Genomic DNA, 22,064 nt, shown 5'->3' with positions numbered 1-22,064 from the left:
GTGGGGTGAGGTGTCATGGCAGATGAGAAAGTCACAATTATTTCATTTTTAATTTAATTTTAAATTTATTATAAAGATGATGCATAAAGAGATTACAGTTATATAAGTAAGGTAATGAGTACATTTCTTGTCAAAGTGTTACTCCCTCCCTCATTTTCTCCCACTTTCAATCCCCTCTTCTCCTCCCCAAGTTGTAAAGTTCATTCCTATCATAATTTCTTCTTTGTCTCACCATTTCCTATTCTCTTTCCCTTCCCCAAATCAGATAAATGTATATACTAAACACAGGATATCAAAATCAAAAACAGTGACAACAGTGGATAAACCAAAGCAGGGTGGGGGTGGAGGGGAATGAAAAAAGAAATAATTCCTCCTAACACATTAAAAAAAAAAAAAAAAAAAAAAAAACCTCGGGGCCGGGAGTTTGGCCTAGTGGATAAAGTGCTTGCCTAGCATGCATGAAGACCCGGGTTCGATTCCTCGGTACCCCACATACATAGCAAAAAGCCGGAAGTGGTGCTGAGGCTCAAATGGCAGAGTGCTAGCCTTGAGAAAGTCCAAGGACAGTGCTCAGGCCCTGAGTTCAAGCCCAGGACTGGCAAAAAAATAAAAAATAAAAAAAATAAAATAAAAAATAAAATAAAAAAAAAACCCTCCTGTTTCTTGAAATGTCTTGAAATTCATCCTGGTTAGTATCATTCTATATTGTTGTAAATATATGGCTATTAAGCTACTGTGAGTCTCTTTAGGACTGAAACATATACCAACAGTTACAAGTGGGACAAACCATGGAGCCTATGTTTAAGAAACATTTCCTACATCTAATCATGTAGCAGAGATCTAGGGGAACAAGTTTGATTTGTTGAACTCTGGGCCTGACCACTGTCCTTGGGCTTCTTTTCTTCTATCCCTTCACCCACAACACCCAGGCCCTGAATTTAAGCCCCAGGACTAGCAAAGAAAAAAGAAAGTCTCACAGTTTCCTGCCCAGGCTGTCTTCAGGTCTAATTTGCCTGAGTAGCTAGGATTGTAGGTGTGAGTCACTGGTGCCCAGCAACAAGGGTTGTTTTAATGTTATATTCTCGTGAAAAGAATATGTCATTAAAAATGCCTAGAACTGGGGCGGGAGTTTGGTCTAGTGGTAGAGTGCTTGCCAAGCATGCACAAAGACCTGGGTTCAATTCCTTGGTACAACATACATAGAAAAAAGCCAGAAGTGGGGCCGGGAGTTTGGCCTAGTGGTTAAAGTACTTGCCTAGCATGCACAAAGATCTGGGTTCGATTCCTCGGTACCACATATATAGAAAAAAGCCGGAAGTGGTGCTGAGGCTCAAGTGGTAGAGCTCTAACCTTGAGAAAGTCCAAGGACAGTGCTCAGGCCCTGAGCTCAAGGCCAGGACTGGCAAAAAAAAAAAAAAAAAAAAAGCCAGAAGTGATGCTGAGGCTCAAGTGGTAGAGCTCTAGCCTTGAGAAAGCCCAAGGACAGTGCTCAGGCCCTGAGCTCAAGCCCAGGACTGGCAAAAACAAATCTATACCTAGAACTAAGTATTGAAAAATACCAAGACACCAAGACAAAAGTGTCAAGGAAAGGATGATGAGATAAAGCAGAATTCTAAAAGAAATGGAAAGTAAAGAAAAAGAAGAACCAGATGGCACTGTTATTCTAGAAAGCAGTGGGAAAAGATATTTGAAAGAGGTGCCAAGAATATCTAATACAAGCACAGATACACACAAAACTATGTAAGCTTTTGATATGCTTTTCTGAAGGATTAAGATAGCAGGTACTCACTACTTGAACTACTCTGCCAGTCTGAAGGGGGGATCCTTTTTATCAAGTGGAAGACTAGACATTGATTTGAAAAAAATAAATAAACCTTGTCTCACACCATCCATAAAAATTAGTACAGTTAACAAATTATACACTTTCAAAAGAAACCAGGATAATTTTCTTTCTTTTTTTTGTGCCAGTCCTAGGAATTGAACTAAGGACCTGGGTGCCACTTTTGAGATTCTTCTGCTCATGGCTAGCACTCTACCACCTGAGCCACAGCATTACTTCCAGCTGTTTCTGAGTTGTTTTATTGGAGATAAGAGTCTCACAGACTCCTGCCTGGACTGGCTATGAACCACCGCCCTCAGTTCTCAGCCTCCTGAGTAGCTAGGCTCACAGGCATGAGTTGCCAGCTCATAATAATTTCTGTATTATTCAGAGGAGAAAAATACTTTCCAAACAAGATAGCAAGAGCATAGGCCATAAAAGACATAATTGATGAAGTTGATTTAATCAAAATTAAAACTTTGGTTGCACAAAAACTAATGTTCTGAAATATAAAATGGCAATCTTCTAGGTGAAAATATCTGTGATATATACATTCAACAATTCTTATATCTCAATAGTAAGATAAACATCCAATTTTCAAAAGGATAAACTAAATAGATGCTTCACAATAAAATATACACAAATATTCATTAAGAATATAAATTGTTCAACATCTTTATTTATCAAGGAAATACTAATTAAGCCACAATTATACTGTCACATATACATCATATAAACATTAAAATAGCTAAAATGGAAATATTGACAAGATCAAGTGTTGACAAGAATGTAGCACAACTAGACTTGAGTTCCATTGCTATGAGCAGTGTAAAAACTGCCTGTAAAACTGGCAATTCTTTAAGTAGTTATGGAGAAATTCCAGCAGAAACAAAATATATACCTCCACAAATACTTGCACATAAATATTCTTAGGTTACTCACAATTATTAAGCACAGAAACAATCCAAATACACATGAGTTCTCAGATAAAGAAATATACATAATGGAACAATAAGGAATGAACTAATGTGAACACATAATGAACTAATATTGCAAATGCAAATAATCTAATGTTGCCATCATATAACAGTATGTGCAAATCTCTAACAATTAAACTGAAAGAAAGAAAGAAACCAATACAAAAGACTGCATGTTGTATGATTCCAATTAAATGAAACTAAGCTGTCGTAATAAAACATAAAGCAAAAGATAAAAAACAGATATATATTTGTCTAGAAAAGGATATTTAGGGAAATATTTGAAGGGATGAAAATGATTCTAGTTACTCGGGAGGCTGAGATCTGAGGACCATTCTAGTCAGGAAAGTCCTTAAGATTGTTCTCGCCAATTAACCACCAAAAAGTGAGAAGTAGAGCTGTGGCTCAAGGGGTAGAGTGCTAGCCTTGAACAAAAGCTCAAGAATAGTGCCCAGGCTCTTCTAGGCCCAGAATGTATTTCTCTCTCTCTCTCTCTCTCTCTCTCTCTCTCTCTCTCTCTCTCTCTCTCTCTCTCTCTCTCTCTCTCTCTCTCTCTCTCTCTCTCTCTCTCTTGCTCTCTCACTCTCTCCCTTTCTCTCTCCCCCACCTCTCTCATAACTAAACATACACCCCCAAATTTCCAATATAAAACATAAATACAAAATTAGGCAGTTGCCAAAATAATTAGTTTGTTCTTTTCTCTATACATACTAAAAGGTCCACTTATTTTACATATTTATTATATGTTTCAATGTTATTTTTTCCTCTTACATTTATAACTGAAATAAAAATTCAATGAAGTCATTTTTAAAAGACCAAAGTTTTTGCCATATGACACTCTATGACACAGAAATTCTATTTTCTACTTTTGTAGATATTTGTTTTTAATTCACACAGACTATTGACAGGAAAATGGACATACATGAATTATTTTTGTCAATATTAATTTGTAGTATAATTTGTTTCAAAAGACTGTAAGGGCAAGTAAAATACTGATTATGCAGATTTAATGCCTGCTATCTATATCAGGTATGTAAATATAATTCTGTAAATACTAGAGAGTTTGGCTTATCAGTGAAAGAATTTTCATATGTCCTCTCTCTTTCCCTTTTACTTCTTCATCTTCTTTTCTTTGTTTCTGGCCAGTCCTGGGGCTTGAATTCAGTGCCTGGGCACTGTCCTACTGTCTTTTGCACAAGGCTAGCACTCTACCACTAAGCCACATTCCAGCCCTCTCCTTCCTTCCTTCCTTCCTTCCTTCCTTCCTTCCTTCCTTCCTTCCTTCCTTCCTTCCTTCCTTTTCTTTTCTTTGAAAGGGGAGTATCTAGACCATTTATCTCCCTTCTTTCTTATGGCAATACTGAGTTTAAACTTAGTGCTTCATACTCTTTCTTAGCTTTCTTGCTCATGGTTGCTATTCTACCATCTGAGCCATGTATCTATTCTGGCAATTGGCATTTTGCTGGTAAATGTAATATATAGCTTCAGGGCTTTTTTGTTTTTTTTTTCCAATTGTGGGGCTTGAGCTCTGGGCCTGGGTGCTGTCCCTGAGCTCTTCAGCTCACTGCTACCACCCTACCCTTTGAGCCACAGCACCACTTCCAGTTTTCTGTTGGTTAATTGGCGATAAGAGTCGCAAGGTCTTTTGTGCCCTGGCTGGCTTTGAACCACAATCCTCAGCTGTCAGCCTCCTGAGAAGCTAGGATTACAGGCTGAGACACGGGAGCTGGGCTCAAGAGCTTTTATTTTTGTCCAGCCTGGCTTCTATTTAAAATCCTTATCTCAACCTAGCTAAGTAGTTAATTTTACAGGGGTGAGCCACTGGGTCCTAGCTTAGTGCCTTACTTTTAAAAAATTAATTAGTGAATTAATTTTTTGCTGTTCCTGGGCCTCAAACTCTGGCTTGGGCACTATCCCTGAGCTCCTCTGTACTCAAGGCGAGCACCACTTTCAGCCTTTTCTGAGTAGTTCATTGGAGATATGAGTTTCATGGACTTTCCTGCCCAGGTTGGCTTTTAACCTTAATCCTGAGGTCTCAGGCTTCTGAGTAGCTAGGATTACAGGCATGAGCTTTGGTGCTTTATTTATTTATTTATTTTTCAATGATTGGAATGAAATTTATAAGGAGTCTTATACTTTTTCAAAAGATCAAATCTATGAATCATGGGTGTAGGCAAAGAAGAAGAGACACAAACTAAAGGTCCTGAAAACCTATTAAATAAAATAATAATAAAAAACTTTCCCCACCTCCAAAAATCACCCAGGTGGTTTACAGATCATCAAACAGGCAAGAGCAGGAGAAAAAACCCTTAGACACATGCTAGTTAAACACTGGGGAGAGGGAAATGGGGACAAAAACATGAGAAGGGGTATCAATGTGTGAGAAGTAACGCACCTACTATCTGATGGATTTAACTGTAACCCCTCTATACACTGCAATAAAAAATAAATTAAAAATAAAGAATAAAAAAACACTAAACACAAAATTAAGGATACTGAGAAAGGAGTAGACAAGTTACATACAACAGGGAGCATGTTAGAAGAACAGCATGGTGCTTTATTTTTGATGTGACAGATTTCTTATGCTCACATATTAGGGTATTAAGTATAATGGTATTTCTTAAGCAACAAAGATAAATGCCCTCCTTTAAAAAAACACACACATACTGAAATACTGATGTGAGGGTAATGTTTTGCACCCAATTTAAAGCTTGCCATTCAATTTAGCTGGCTTTTCCTTATAAAAAGTACTACTATATCTTAAAAACTTGCTTTGATAGAGAAGGGAAAAAGAACTCTACTATCAAAAACAATGAGTGGCTAAAAGGTTGTACAGAAAATAAATAACTGGCTTTTATTCACTAGGAGCTAAATCTATTCTGTGGTTTGAAAAAGCTAAGAATGCATTGCTTTCTTTGTATTGTTCGTAAGGAAATGCTTTCATCAATTAGCATTCTTCAGAGAGAACAATTTTTCCAGTGCTGGTTTTCAAATGGAATGCTACATACATAGGATGTGCAAAGGACAATTCCTAGATCTTTCTCTCCAAGATTTTAGACTATAATCATAATAATTATAGGATATCTGTTTCAAAAACATGGTAGAAAATAACAACAACAAAAATGTTTCAACAAGAAAGTTTGCTTGGAGGGAAAAGTGCAATACGTAGCTGTCCCTTCAAATTAAATTAAAGGAATATCACCCATGAATTTTGCTACTTTTCCTCATCTTCATACTTTTGCCCTATACTAACATTACAGGAAAATAGTTAAGAGAGATATAACAGTAAGTAAGGCAAAAAACGTCCTTCACAAAGGGCTAGGCAACAGAGCACAGGTTCCACTCTTCCAAAGTGCTACTTCCCCTGTTTTAGGTTTCTCTTCTTTTCCAATCTGTGTGGAACTCACTTCTATTTTATAAAATGATCCTAATAACTTCGCCTACCTTGTTATTTGATCTTTATAACAATGTCTGGTTAACATTGTTCTCACTTTGCAAATGAGGAAGCTTAAGCCCAAGGTCGTACAGCTGCTGGGGGCAGAGATCACAGGATCTAGACTACAGTCCAGACTCCTAGCCTCCTCTTTCTCAGTCTACTCTATTATTCATGTCACCTAGCCACTCAACTACCCTTTACTATTCCTCTCCTTACCCCCCACAAGGGGGCTGTACTGTTTTGTTTTTGTTGTTGTTCTGTTGGTCTTGGGGCTTGAACTCAGGGCATGAGCACAGTCCCTTAGCTTTTTCAGTCAAGGCTAAGACTCCACAGCTTTGAGCCACAGCAACACTTCTGGTTTTCTGGTGATTAATTGGAGATTAGAGTTTCACTGGGGTGGTAGGGTTAGGGGACTCTGCCAAGGCTTGCTTTGAACTGTGATCCTCAAATCTCAGCTTCCTGAGTAGCTAGGATAACAGGCCTGAGACTGATTTTTTTTTTTAAGTGAATAGCAACCCTGTCTTTAAGATAAGGTAAGAGCCTAGAGGGAGGGAAAAGAAGGCAAGATTGAAATGGGAGTAAAGAGAAAGGCATATCCTGACAAGAAAAAAGAGTAAAGGAAGATTTCATACAAAGATAGTAGAAGGAAAAAATGGAAGGCAAAGGAGATGATGAAAGTAGACTTGAGGTTAACAGCAAAGTGATAAATGGTGTGTCATATTTCCTTGAAAAGATGATGACAGCAAACATTTTCAATGACATCATGCAGTATTTCATTGTATACACTAATTGTTCTAGGCCCAGAAATTATTTTCATCTTACCAATCCATTTAAACATTGGTAAATATAGTGTCAAAAAGACTAAGTGCTTTGTAGGAGACAGAAAAAGCAAGTTAGCCAAGCAAGTGTAGAAGTCAGATTTCTTGACTGAGCTATAGGAAACACAACCTCGGAGTGTATGTGTGTGTCCTATTGGAGGTTGAAATCAGGACCTTACAAGCACTCTTTTTTGCCCTTTTTGCTCAAGGCTGGCATTCTACCATTTAATTCACAGCTCCACTTCCAGCTTTATGCTGGCTTTTTGGAGATAAAATTTACAAGGATTTGTCTGTGAGGGCTATTTTCAAGCCTCAGCACTTAGCTCTCAGTTTCTGGAGTAGCTAAGATTATAGGTGTAAGCCATCAGCTCCTGGCTTTACCACCTTTTATTTACTTTTTATTTATTTATTTTTTCAGTTGTGGGGCTTGAACTCTGGGCCTGGGTGCTATCCCTGAGCTTTTCAGCTCAAGGCTACCACCCTACCCTTGAGCCACAACCCCACTTCCAGTTTTCTGGTGATTAATTGGAGAAAAGAGTCTCACAAACCTTAGTCCCCAGGCTGCCTTTGAACCTCAATCCTAGATCTCAACCTCCTGAGTAGTTAGGATTACAGGCATGAGAGACCATGCCTCGCTTTTACGATCTTTTAAAACACACCAGTGATACTTAGTAGGTTGCAGCTCCATTTCAAGAATGTAAAAATAATATAATGTACTCAGATTAAAGACTGAATATAAAATACCTTGTTCTATTGACTTTTTAAAAGATAAATTAGCTGGGCACTGGTGGCTCACGCCTATAATCCTAGCTACTCTGGAAGCTGAGATCTGAGGATCGCAATTCAAAGCACTAAAATACATAAGACTCTCATCTCCAATTAACCACCAGAAAATCAGAAGAGCAGAAGTGCCACTGTGGTGCAAGTGGTAGAGCACTAGCCTTGAGCTAAAGAACTCAGGGACAGTACCCAGGCCCAAAGTTCAAGTCCCACAACTGACACACATACACACATAAAAAGGAAAATTTTTAGTATAACTGTATAATTGCTTTAAGATTATTGTGAAATGCTTAAAATTTGCATTATTTTAGGCTTGTAAAACTTAGTAGCATTTTTTTTTCCCCAGTTCTGGGCTTGAGCTCAGGGCTTGAGCGCTGTCCTTGGACTTTCTCAAGGCTAGCACTCTACCACTTGAGCCTCAGCACCACTTCTGGCTTTTTGATATGTATGTGGGGTACCGAGGAATTGAACCCGGGTCTTCGTGCATACTAGGCAAGCACTCTACCACTAGGCCAAACTCCCGGTCCCCCTTAGTAGCATTTTTACAGATAGACAAAGATAGAGTCCAAGAGATAGAGCAAGCAAGAGAGTAATGGGGAAAGGAAGAACAAACCTGGAGCCAATGGTTTATGCCTGTAATCCTAGCTACTTAGGAGCCTGAGATCTGAGGACTGAGATTGGTAGCCAGCATAGCCAGGAAAGGCCATGAGACTCTCATCTCCAATAAACTACTCAAAAAAGGCTAGAAGTGGCATTATGGTTTGGGTGGAAGAGCACTAGCTTTGAGCAGAAGCTCAGGGTCAGTGCCCAGGCCTGAGTTCAAGCCTCAGACCAGAAAGCAAGCAAGCAAGCAAGCAAGCAAGCAAGCAAGCAAGAAAGAAGGGAGGGAGGGGCTACATGCATTTCTTCTTTGTTAGGGAAAACAGTAGGTTGAATAGTCTTAGGCTAGAAGATACCTGAGTAATTTGAATGCTAATTTATAATCATTATGTTTTCTTAGCACTAAAATTCTATAACTTAAAGAAATATTATCTGAAAAACTATAAAATCGAGGCACATTTGCTCGAAGAGGTTATGATAAATACCTAAAATAAGTCTATAAGAAAACTATTTCTGATTACTCCTAAAATGAATGAAAATTACAAGAAGCTAGTAAAATGCTCATGATTATGTTATTTTTGGTGCTTTAAATTATGTTAGCTAGTAAATATGTTTTATGTAATGTAAACTGATAGAAAAATGAAAAAAAAGTTTTAAGCATAAAGTAGAAATGAGGAGGCCTTTCCTGAGATAAACTCAGAAGTACAGAAGCACAGCCCTACCCAAAAGTTCAGTTTACATAGTTTACATTTTTGAAGTTAATAATTAATGTTTATGGAAGTAGAGAAGTGTATAAAGCTTCTTTTCCATGAATATGGGACAGAGGCAATGGAAAATAAGTTACTTTTCCATGGCCACACTATAAATCATTGAAAGCCCAGAATTTTAAGGTTTCTATTGACTTCATCAATGCATTAATTTTGTGTGGGTATATTTTGATACCTGTTGTCAACTTCCCTCTTTTTGTTTGTATTTAAAAAAAATTATGGAGTATTCTCCAAAAGGCTACTTTCTACTGCATAGGGATGGAGGCAGGTGGAATCCAATTAATGAAAACCATTTCTACTGATTATGGAGAGACAAAGGTGACTTGTTAGCAGCAAATGATATCATTTCCTTGTAAACAAAGAAAAGAGCTAATAACTAAGGTTAGGATATAGTGCTCCAAAGACTGAGTTCAAGTTCCTGGGATAGAAATAAGAAAAAAAAACCCAAAACAAAAAAAAGAGCAGCAACCAAAAAAGCAATAAACAAATGCCAAAATAAAATTAAAAACAGCTGAAAATGAACATTTTTCCAAACACATTCGATTGAAATGGAGTCCTTCAAATATAATCTGTCACACACACACCATCATTCACAGACATTTTTAACACATTTCCAAAATTACTTGCATAAAATTGTTTAAGTATATTTTAGTAATATCATACAAATTAGAAAGCATAATGAAAAAAATCTTACTTTCAAGAAAAAGATATACAGTGTGACACATAGTATAGAAAATTTTCATAAATTTTAATGATATCATGATGGGACACATTTTATTGTTTGGAAAATGTTGGCATAATATCAAATAATAGAAGAGTTCTACACATAAGCTGAGTTTGCTGCCATGGATAGTTTACTGGGTATAATAGCTAAAATAAGTATCAAAAAGAGATAGAAGAGGCAGAATATTTGTTTCACTTACCCAGTTAAAATAGTCAAATTTCAATTCCATAACCAGTTATGCAAAGGTTATGGCTTAGTATTTTCCTACAGTAAATTTCTAACTTCCTGGATGGCAGTGTTTCTTTGTAAATTTTAAAAATGTTATTGTGACTTTATAGACATAATGTTTTATTACATAGATTAATATGTATCTGTGACATACAAACTCTCAGCCTAATTTTAACTATGGTCTAAAATCTAAGAGCCAGTGATTGCATATAGAGATTCCCTTCTTGAATACTTGTTTGCTAAACACATCATTTGAAATATGATATAAAAATGTTAATAAATTCTTTAATAAAAATTGAACAAATGAGGTCTAAATCCAATAAAATATGATTTGAAAATTTTCAAACATGAGAGAAAATTGTTTGTTAGAACATTATTACTAGGAGCCGGGAGTGTAGCCTAGTGGTAGAGTGCTTGCCTAGCATGTGCGAAGCCCTGGGTTTGATTCCCGGTTATCACATACACACAAAAAAGCCAGAAGTGGTGCTATGGATCCAAGTCTTGAGAAAGCCCAAGAACAGTGCCCAGGCCCTGAGTTGAAGCTCCAGGAGTGGCAAAAAAAAAAAAAAAAAAAAAAAAAATTCACACTAGCCATCCTCACATCTGTAATCCTAGCTACTCAGGAGGCTATAAAATCTGAAGACTAAAGTTTGAAACCAGACCAAGCAGGAAAGTCCATGATATTCTTATATCCAAATAACCACTAAAACAAAAGCCAGAGGTAGAGCTGTGGCTCAAGTTGTAGAGTGCTAGACTTGCACCAAGTCCCATACTAGCACGTGTGTGCACACATGCACATGCATGTGCATGCATGCGCAAACACACACAGACTAAATATATATATATATATAGTAGTTTATAAGGTATAATTTATATTCCATAAATAGATTCATTACAAACAAATGAGTACTCTTCTGGTTTCTTTTTGTTTGTTTTTGTTTTTTGCCAGACCTGGGGCATGAACTCAAGGCCTGGGCACTGTCCTTGGACAATTTTTGTTCAAGGCTAGCACTCTGCCACTTGAGCTACAGCACCACTTTTGGCTTTTTCTGTGTATGTGGTACCGAAGAATAGAACCCAGGGCTTCATGCAAGGTAGGAGAGCACTCTACCACTAGGTCATGCTCCTGTCCCCAAATGAGTAACTTTTAAGGTATATCATTATACAAATATCCAGTTTAAGGACATTTCCATTACTAGGAAATAGTCAGCTGGAACCCCTGTATTTAATCCTTCCACTCTACTCCCAAAGTAATCACTAAATTGACCTCCCATGCTGTATTTGTTTCCTTTTGGGGAGTTTCATATAAATTGTATAACATGTCTTCTTTGTATCTCCCCTCTTAGTGCCCCTTAAAATGGGGGTATTACTATGTTGCAGAATATATCACAGGTTCATAATGTGTGTTTACATGTATCTGTCTCTCTGTCTGTCTGTCTGTCCTACCTACCTACCTCTATCTATATTTCTGTCTATCTATCTAACCTATCTATTGGCAGTACTAGAGCTTTAACTTGCCAGCCATGTGAAGAATTCCTCTAGCCTTCTTTGCTCTGGTTATTTTATCAGACCGTTCGTAGGCTAGCCTGAATGATGCTTCTCATTTTGGCTAGAATAGCAGACATATACCATAGTGCTCAGCTTTTTTTGTTGAAAGGTGGTGACATGATTTTGTCTAAGCTGGCCTTAAATTGCAATGATCCCAAATTCAGCCTCTCAAGTAGCTAGGATTATAGATATGAGCTACTGCACCCAACTTCAGTATTTAGTAATTTTAATACCTAGATTATATTCCACTGTGCCACACTTTGTGAATATAACCAATTGGTGGACATGTGGATCATTTCCACAATGTATTGCTCTAAATAATAAATTCATTTTGGTCTGAGGTACAAATTTGACCTTGGTATCTGAGCCTTTTACTCATTGGCTAGCACTGGAACACGTGAGTCATGCCTCCAATCCCTATAAATAGTACTTATATGTTTCATGTAAAAATCTGTTTTGACATCCACTTTCTTGATGTAGAATTGAAAGGTATATGGGAAGTTAATGTTTATTGTTTTAAGACACTAACAATGACTTAAGTGTCCCTGGCTCATCCCCCTAATCCCAGATACTTAGGAGGCTGAGATCTGAGAATCACAGTTCCAAGCCAGTCAGAGTCCAGGAGACTCTTATTTCCACTGTGTGTCTGTCTGTCTGTCTGTCTATCTATCTATCTATCTATCTATCTATCTATCTATCTATCTATCTATCTATCTATCTATCTATGTAGGCTGGAATTGGAGCTGTGGCTCCAAAGCTCAGAGATTTCCTAGGCTTTGAGTTCAAGCACATGGCTAGTGAAAAACGAAAGAAAGGAAGGAAGGAAGGAAGGAAGGAAGGAAGGAAGGAAGGAAGGAACAAACTCAAATTATGTTCCTAAAGCAAGTTATTCCATTTTACTTTCCAATTAGAAAACCATGAGAATTCCAGTTTTTCCACAACCTGGTATCAATCAGTATTTTTCTAGTAGAATCTTGATGGTATTATATATTGTAGTTCTGTTTTGAATTTTCCTGATGATTGACAATGTTGGTCATATCTTTATGTACTTATGGACCACTTGCATATCTAACTGGTGAAATTACTATTAAAATATTTCACCTGAGTTACTTATTTTTCAAGTCTTTATTAGATTATATGATTCATGAATTAATTATTTCCCAATCCTAAATTTATCTTTTCATTTTCTTATTGGTGTCTTGATGATTTCTGAAAGGCAAAACTTTTCATTTTGTTTCAAACTTTTCATTTTTATAAAACTGAAGTTATCATTTTATTTTATTGATCATGATCTTAATACCATAACTATAAAATCTGCAAAAACAAGGTAAGTGTGGCAGCTCATATCTGTAATCCTTGCTACAGGTGAGTGATGGCAAAACAATGACAAGTTCAAGAATGTCTCAACAAAGTTAGCAAGACCCTATTGAAACAAATATTAAAGCAAAAGGCTGGGAGATAGCTAACGTGCCACAGTGCTTGTGTCAATATACAATCCTCATTACTCTCCCCCCCAAAAAACAGAAAAAATATTAAAAATGAAATACCCATGAATGTAAAGATATAACTTTCAATCTTTTTGTTTCATTGATCAAAATGGCTATCAACACTCCACTGCTATATTTATTATTTTAACTTTAGCGTAAGTTTGGAAATTAGATATTACTATTACTCTTTCTTTGACAAAATTGGTTTTAGTGTCCTTGTCCCTACTTACTGTCATTTTATGACCATTTTAACAGTTTCTACAATTATTTCTGTGACAAAGGTTAGACAAATGAGGCCTTAAGGCTTTTTGCTAGGGGGCAAAGGATAAGACATGGGAAGGGAAGTGGGGAAGGGAAATGGGAAATAGATGGTAAATGAGGGCTGTTCCCCAAGCTGTGCTGCAATCCTGAGAGATCTTTCAGGTATGAAGAGTTGTCCTTGAGTAGTTCCTTCCTGGTAATGAAACAAATTTTTATTTGCAACCACAATTTTATGTTACATAGCTATATATATGTTACGTGTATGTGTATATGTGTGTGTATGTGTGTGTGTGCATGCATGCGTATTACATAGGTATGTTTTGTCCTTATTATCCTATCCAAAGTTCTATTTTCTACAGTTTAGGTTTCTATTACCCATGGTTAACTTTGGTATAAAAATACTAAATGGAGCCTTCAAGAAATATGTAACATAAATTTGAAGTTGCATGTTGTTCTGAATATCAGTGATTTAAAAAAAAAACCCTCATATCATCCTACTCCAAAATGAAGCAAAGAATCCTTCTAATATGTCATCAGAAAGTCAACAGTACACTATGCCATGGTTCAATCATTCACTTCACTCCATTTGACCCCATAGGTATTTTATCTTACACATTGGTGCAAACAGAGACAGGAAAACAGAAGTTATTTTGATGAAGAGAAACTGTATTTGGGTACCTTCAATTATAAGATATTATTAGAATTGTCCTTTATTATTAGGCATGCAGGCATTGGAAGAATCTAACACATGGGATTCTAGCCTCTCAGTTAAGACATCTAGTGGGGGGCCAAGGGTGAACAGATAGCCAATTGATCAGTAGCATTTTACTGCAGACCTCAAGTAGCATTCGGGAATAGGATGTTGGGATTTACAGAAGCCTTGGCTGCCTCTTTCACGGGTACCAGAAACATGTCTAATCCACATACAAGATGTTTATGATACACATACCAAGTGGTTTTTTTAATATGACTTTATGATTTTATTAAATGATTCAATTCTAGAGGTCCTAACCATGTTCCAAGTGACAGAGCAACTTAAATACTTCAAATGAAAGAGAATTAAGCAAACCTTATTTAAACTGCTTGGCAGATTTGAGCTTCAATTACTTTTTCTTAGTCCATAGTTTTGTAGCCTGTGCTGTGAGCACGCCAGAGTACATGTAGCCAGACCTTTCCACACAGGCTTCTACTCTCCCCAATAATCTGATAGCAGTAACACAGGAGGCCTTTCTCTCTTTTGAAGCAACAAGCCAACACTTGTATGCTCTGCCTGTGGTTTACCTCATTTTTCCACAACAAATGTCTAATGTCATCTTTTCCTAATTACCTCCCAACATTACTGAAAATTGTGAAGTCCAATTCTTCTGACAACTAAAAGAAAAGAAAAAAAGGGGGAAAAGTGCACCAAAAACCAAAGGACTTTTAGTTTTTCCTAGACAGCTATGGTGAGGTCAAATATCCAATTCTTCTTCCCAGGGAAGGGAACTGATAAGTAACTACCCCAGGAGGTAAATAGTGTCAAGAGAAATAAATACATTGTGGTGGAAATCAGCCCTGCTAGAGGCTGGGTAACTGAGCTAGGTCTTTAAAATGGGAGGAGCTGTGGATCTGCATATTCAGAAAAGAGCTGCCTAAGGGCCCAGGCAATCAATCTCAAAGCCACCTAAACTAACCAGCACTAAACCTAGCTGCTCTCCTCAGGTCTGAAACTCCACAGCTTTTTCCTCATTTGCTAATAGACTATTTTAACATTCCTATTTTTAAAATAAAAGCTATCAGCCTCAGGGTAGTTTTGCAGTTTTTGTCTTCTTTGGTCCCACCACTTCAGTAGATGAAGTAGGAACAGTTTTCTTGCTTTCCCCTAGGGCTTGTTTTCTGTTTTGTTTTGTTGTGTTTTCTGATTTAAAAAGAATTTATCACTAACCATTGTGAGCTACAAAGAAAACAATAAACGTTGGAAAGTTACAACTAGTCCCTAATCTTTGAGAAGTTCAGGTTGACTTCTTTCTCTGCAAGTAATTGAAAAGTTCATTGGTTTCTGCTGTTTACTTGAGGTGGAGTCTCTCAATCTGTGGGATCTTTTCAACTTTGTCCCAAGCACTTTCACCTGCCTTGGGCCTCTCTTTGCACCACAACTACCCACCATTTAGACCCAGCAAGTGCTAAAGCTAGCTTGTTTAAAGCTTTCTCTCCACATGTAGGTTATTTGCATTTCTATGGGTCTCTAGCTAGGTGAGTCAAGTTTCTGTCTTCCACAAGAAACACAGAATTGAGGCACTACCACTCCAGAGCCAAGGGTATTTTGGAATGAAAAAGTTAATTGGTAAAATGAACTGGATTTTGAGGAGAAATAGCACAATTTTCAAAATCATTACAGTAATGCTCAAATGCCAAACCAACAGTGGTGACAAAATAAATGCCTCCAGAAATCCCCTTTATACTGTTTTTTGGTGAAAGGGAAAGGGTAGTCCCTGGAGATGAAGGCAGGATAAATGAGAAGCAGCTTCATAAAAGGCTAGATATTAAGGCTTAGGAAAACCCTTCAGAGAGGATCTACAAGATAAGAGAAGAATTATAATCCACACAGAAAAGATCACAGTAGAGAGAGGATTTCTCATGTTTAGTAGTAAACTAGAGTCTGAGCATAGGAGAGAAGCCCTGGCTCTCCCCAGCCTCTAAAGGATGTGAACATGCATGGTAATTAAGAATGAGGTTTACAAAGTTAAGCTCAGGAACCTCGGGCTGGATTTCCTTCAGTGAAGCAAGAAGATCATTTTAGAATTCAAGGGAGCTCAAGTACAGTGGGGATTTGAGAAAAGCACATATGGAGATTTGGGAAAGTGCCCTGTATAATGTCCCAGGTAAGTGTTCTAGATAATCCCTCCCCCTCCATTATAAAAGGAATATAGGAAATCAGAAAAGTCTAGACAGCATTAACTTTCAGTGGAATGAAGTGATTTCTCAGCCTTGCTTGATGAGGCTTAGTAAGCAAAGCAAATTCAAAAGAAACTTTCCACTAAAGATAACAAGAAAAACTGAGTGACAACTGATTTTAGGATGCGTCCGTGTTGGATTTTAGTAACATTTTAATGATATGGAAGTTATACAAAATGACACTATGAATATGAAGCATGCAACATCAAAATAATAATCAACACATACTCTGAGAAAAATATAAAAGGTCACTACAGCTAGTTCTTTTGTTGTTCTTTTCATGCTAGCCCAAGACAGGAAAAAAGGAAATGCTCAGGGTTTTTTTTTTTTTTCAATTAGACAAACTTTTTTTAATTAAAGAATTTATTAACATTGATTTTTACATCATATTTCAAATGACGTATTTAACAAACAAGTATTCAAGAAGGGAATCATTTGGTGGTGGGGTTGAGGAGGCTTGAACTCTGGCCTGGGCGCTGTCCCTGAGCTCTTCAGCTCAAGGCTATAGCCCTACCCTTGGGCCAAGCCCCACTTCCACTTCCCATTTTCCAGCAATTAATTGGAGATGAGTAGTTCGGCTTTGTATTGCCCAGGCTGGCTTTGAACCACGATCCTCAGATCTCAGCCTCCTGAGTAGCTAGATCTATAGGCATGAGCCATTGTGCTCAGCTACACAAACTTTTGATCCATGCAGCAATACTGAAATTTATTTCTTAAAAAAATCTATTATTTTGATAGTACATTAAAATGTTTTAGTAAAAGTGTATTTTACTGTTTTGATTCTTCAATAAACATCTGGGTACTGATGGATCAGGACTGTGATCCTAGCTACTGTGATCCTAGCTACTTAGGAGGCTGAGATTTGATTTGAACCCAATCCATCTGTAAAGTACAAGAAGAGATTCTTATCTCAAATAACCAGCAGAAAACGAGAAGTGGAACTGTGCCTCAATTGACACAGTGCTGGCTTTGAGTTTTAAAGCTAAGGGACAAAGCCCAGGCTTTGATCTCAAGCATGCATACACATACCCACATACTGACAAACATTTACACACACCACCACCACCACCACCAAGAAAACAAACACACATCAAAGAAAGCCATAGTGAAAAGACAAAAGAAAGCAAGGACCGGCTCTTGTTGCTGGTGCTTTCTTTAGAAAATAGAGGATACATTCACATACAGCATTCCTGTTTTGTTCCATAGAGCAACCCTGCGTGAGATTATCAAATACACTCAAATTTTACAGCAAATTGTGGGTGAAAACTTTTCCAAGCATGGTACTGTATTAAGATTTCTTTGTTTTGTAATCCTTCAAGTGAGATTAAAAACCAAGAGCAAAGCCTGTCATCCAACTTAAAACTCAGAATATAGTATGCCATAAAGGTAGTTTGCACTTCAATGTTTCCCACAACAAAATATTTGTAATTTTGAACATCCTATAAGCTTTCTTACACAGTATAGTATGGGTCCTCTAATTTGAAGGGGCAGTAAATAAATATTTTATTTGTTTCCTTTTTAAACTAAAGTGGTTATTATAAAAATGGCAAAAATTATCTAAAGAAGGAATAAAAGAAGAGTAGTGGCTCTATGCTGGAACAGTTATGTTTCAAAGGAAGCCCCCTTTCAATATGTGTTTCTAATTATAAAAGTCATTGATAAAACGTAAGTTGTATTGACAAACGAACAGAATTTAAATGAAAGTATAGCACACATTACTAAACAAGCTTTCTTTGATTACTGATTCCATGCTTCATTCCTTTACCAAGGTTAGCAATTACTTGGAAAGCAGACAGAAAACTATCAACTGTAATCTGTTTTTTCTCTCATGAAAACAAATAAGAGGCAATGAAGGATATGCTCCGTCACTTGTATCCTTCTTTAGATGTATAAAAAGAGCATGCACCTGTCAAGTTCATAGTAAGAATCTAAATACAGAAGTTATTTAATAAATACCTTGCAATTGGGGAAGATAAGAGATATGGTTTGGTATTCCCTGGCACCTATCCTCAATCCTCCAGCCTGTTTCCTTATAGAAATAACATGCAAAGGAAATACTGTTTGAGTCTTTTGGGAACGTTCAATGACCCCAAAATCTAAGTAGGGTAAGATCTATCTCAGGGAAGGGGGAGTGGGTGGTAAGAGGGAGTGCGTGGTAAGAACAAGCACAACTCAAGTGACTCAGTGACCTGAGGCAAAAACTGTGATTTAAAGGATGAGGTGCAAACTCACCTGGAGAAGCAGCTGCACAAGATGTCAAGGGTCAAAGGGCATAGCCTGAGAGCTTCTCAGAGGCAGGAAAAGTGAGTGCCCCCTCGCGGGCTTTCTCTGTCAAGGATAAGTCTAAGGGTTCAGTCGTTCTAGCTTTTAACTTCAGGGACAAACCATGCACAGGTGGATGACAATAAGAGGGGGATAAAAAAAAAAGAACAAAGCCTACATCAGATTTCAGAGCCAGCACTCAGGAATTCCCTAATACTTCTTGTCCCCCACCCCTTCCTGCAAGCCCCCAGCGCCCGGGGCTGGAGGCACCTTTGCCTACACTCCCACCGTCTTCAGGCCCTCTCACTCCCTCTTAACAGCATCGGTCTCTATGGCGACCTGAGACCGCGGCTCCTATTGGTCCGTTCAATATGAGGGCCGGGCCAATGGGGAGGGCCAGCCCTCTCCCTGCGACCAATGGGGCTGGAGGAAAGCTTGTCCGGAGACGGCGGCGTGCTGACGTTCCCGGGAGCCTGGGGCTGGCCGTGCAGGCGGGCTGGCGGCTGGGCGGGCGGTGGCGGCGGCCTCTGGGCAGTAGAGGGGGCTCCGGGGCTGAGTCCTCACCGAAGCCGGCCGCGGAGGCGGCACCATGGGCACGGGGTAGAGGGGCGAGTCGGCCACCGGGGTGGTGGGAGAGCCTCTCCAGGGGAGGGGGCGGGTGGGGGAGGGAGGGGTGGGCAGCAGCTCGGCCGCCGCACTTTTTTAATTTTCCGGGTGCCGCAGCGGCGATCCTTGGCGCGGATGTCCCCGATCTGTGGAGCTACGACGGCCGCGGCTTAACCTGGAAAGTAAGTGTGCGGGCTGGCTTCGGGGGCGCGGGGAGTCCCGCGGCCGCCTGGGCCCTCGGCCCCGCGCGGGGGACCCGCTGCCCCCGGGCGCAGCCTCTCCCCCCCCTCCTCCGTTACTCGGTCCCCGGCCTCGCGGCCGCCTCGCGCGCCCGCCCTGCCTCGTGTTCGTGCCCGCACTCGCCTCCCGCTCCCCTCCCCCCCCCCGGCAGGCGCACAAGTTTCACCCTCCCTAGGCTGTTCCACCGGCGACCACTCGGGCCGGGGCTCCGCGCCGCTCACGACCCCTCCCCGGTTGGTCCGGGCTTTTCGGATCCCGAGGCCCACCCCCCCCACCCCCGACCACCTCCGGCCCCCAACTTGAGCAGGGCGCGGAGCTCCCCGGCCCGCCCCCGGCCGGCCGGCCGGCGTCCAGGCTCCAGCCTGCCTGGAACGCCGCTTCGGCGCCCCCAGCACCCACCCCGGGGCGCCCGCCTTCCTCAGTCCCGGGAGCCGTGTTCGCCCGTCCTTCCCTTCCCCAGGACCTGCGCCCGGGCCCTCGGACTCTTTCTCCCACGCCCCCGCCGGCGGCTCGCTCCCGCCGCTGGTCCCCCACGGCGCCCCTCACTCCTGCCGGTCCAGCGCGCCCCTCTCCTCGCGGCGAATCGTCACGCTCCACCCCTCCCGGGTCCCCGGCCCCGGAGGCTCCCCGTTGCCCTCCTGCGCCGCTGCTCCCTCGCCTCCCGGCCAGGAGTTGAGACGAAGCTGCATCACCCCTCGGCAGATCGGGTGTCCCTGTGCGCCCGCCGGGGCCGCCCGGCCCTCTCCGCCTCTCCCCGGAGCTGGGGAGGTGACGTGGGGGGGGGGTGGCGGGGGAGAGAGCAGCGGGGCCGCGGCTGGGCTGAGTGCGACAGACCGCGAGCGCGGGCAGCGGAGGTGCGGCGGCGGCCGCCGCTCGGGGCGCAGCGGTGGTCAGGTGTGTGGCGGTGGGGGGGGGGGGCACGGAGGCTGCCAGCTCCCAGGCTGGCGACACGTTGTGCCGGAATGCGAGGAATGCACCAGGGGCAGAGTCCGCACGGCCCGACGCGGAGGCACGAGCGCCTTCCCGGCCCAGCGCTCGGCCGCGCTGCCAGAGGTCACCGGAGCATCTTCCGAGCCGAGCTGGTGAGCCGGGCTCCACTCCGCCGGCGCTCCTCGCCATGCTGCAGAGAGGGCTGCCCGGGGAAGGAAGCGCGGTAGTTTCTTTGGGCCCCACCTTGGCTTTCGTGGGTTTTTTTTTTTTTCTTTTTCTTTCTTTCTTTTTTTCTTTTCTTTTTTTTTTTTTTTTTGCTGCATTGCTCTCCAAGTCTGAATCGGGAGCTGATTGCACTGTAACCAAGGTTATTGAGCATGGCACGAGACTCTTTCCAAGTTTGGTTTGCAAAGCTGTTTATTTTTAAACTAGGGTTTTCTGAAAATCTGCAGAAACAGAGCTCAGGGTTCCTAAGAGTGATGAGCTTACAGGCAACATATGTCTATGGAAAAAAAATGTCTCTTAGTGTTCGTGGACCCGGAGGTACTTATTGCAAGACAGATTTCTGAGTGCCTTACTTTGCGGTTTAAAGAATTGCAAATTTCCCCCCCCCCCTGCATCATACGAGGCTGTGTTAAGACCTCGTATAATACATAATGAATAGAAACAGAGAAGTAGTGTTTGGTCAGCGATGGGACTGATAGAGCTGTCTGGTACAGTTAAATTCGGGGCGTGTCAGTTACCATTGGAATTAACACGGGGACACTGCAATCATATATATTTCAAGATGTAATTTATCAGCTCAGATCTTAGTTCTTTTTCTTTTGCTACTGAGTTTGACTAAAAAACAACCTAGTCCTACAACTTTTAAAGGTTGGTAAATATTTGTATATAATAATGAATGGTTACAACTCATCTTTTGTCGAATTTTATTTTCTTAATACAGAAAAGCAAATTTTTGACAGATTGGGCTTCAATTTTTTTTTTAAAGGAAAAAAACCGCTTCTGTTTTCCAGTGCACTGTATTGCATACAGGTATTTTCACTTCTGTTGCCAATGTAACAGTTAAGAAAAATGGCAACATGCAAATAACAATGCCTGGGTTAAGTGTTTCTGGATGTTGAAAAGCATGCCATGTATGCCTTGATTTGACAGTTTGCTTTGAAGGTTACATTTACTATAATAAAAGCTCTCTGCACTTGTTATTTTGTATCAGATTCAGTAAACTAAGGCACTTGTCCAGCCAATCCGCTGTCTTTCAACCCCTACTTTGTGTGGCTCAAGAGCACTGAAAAGTATATACAGAGAGAGCCATTTAGCTAAGCATCCAAGCGAAAGAAAATGAGGGGTTATGTCTTTGGTTGCTACATTGTTTTTCAAGTATGTCCATAATCAGTGAACCTTCTAATTTAGAGGTTTAATTTGTGTACAGTAACACTGGAGGATTTGGGGAGGTGTTTGTAAATGCCAACAGGAAACTTATTATGTAACAATATCATATTACAGCAGAGTTTAACTCCTGGTTGTTTGGTTTGATATCAAGATTACAGAGTAAAAAGCTGAAAGCAGGTTGAGTTGGGATTTAGCCTGCTTGAAGCTGATCCCAAGTTCCTAGCGGCAGCCTCCTTCCCCCAACCATAAAAGGCA

The 22,064-nt window shown here is 40.4% G+C and overlaps 2 protein-coding genes across 9 annotated transcripts in view; one reads left to right on the top strand and one right to left on the bottom strand.

The window, feature by feature from the left end:
- Positions 1-19,183, bottom strand: part of LOC150056322 (coiled-coil domain-containing protein 148-like) — a 168,977-nt gene extending 149,794 nt beyond the window's left edge. The window contains exon 1 of one of the 2 annotated variants that reach the window (XM_090342796.1): positions 18,612-19,183. The gene's annotated coding sequence lies outside the window, so the exon portion shown is untranslated. The remainder of the gene's footprint in view (positions 1-18,611) is intronic. The other variant, XM_090342795.1, reaches the window with a different exon arrangement.
- A 134-nt stretch (positions 19,184-19,317) lies between these two features.
- Pkp4 (plakophilin 4) overlaps positions 19,318-22,064 on the top strand; it is a 219,534-nt gene continuing 216,787 nt past the window's right edge. For 6 of the 7 annotated variants that reach the window (XM_090342794.1, XM_090342786.1, XM_090342790.1 and 3 more), the window contains exon 1: positions 19,354-19,429. The gene's annotated coding sequence lies outside the window, so the exon portion shown is untranslated. Of the gene's footprint in view, positions 19,430-22,064 lie in introns of all 7 variants that reach the window. The other variant, XM_090342791.1, reaches the window with a different exon arrangement.

This window comes from Megascapheus bottae, chromosome 12 (assembly GCF_031878675.1).
Source record: "Megascapheus bottae isolate mThoBot1 chromosome 12, mThoBot2.hap1, whole genome shotgun sequence".
Lineage (NCBI taxonomy): Eukaryota > Metazoa > Chordata > Mammalia > Rodentia > Geomyidae > Megascapheus > Megascapheus bottae.
This window is presented reverse-complemented; position numbering and strand designations above follow the sequence as displayed.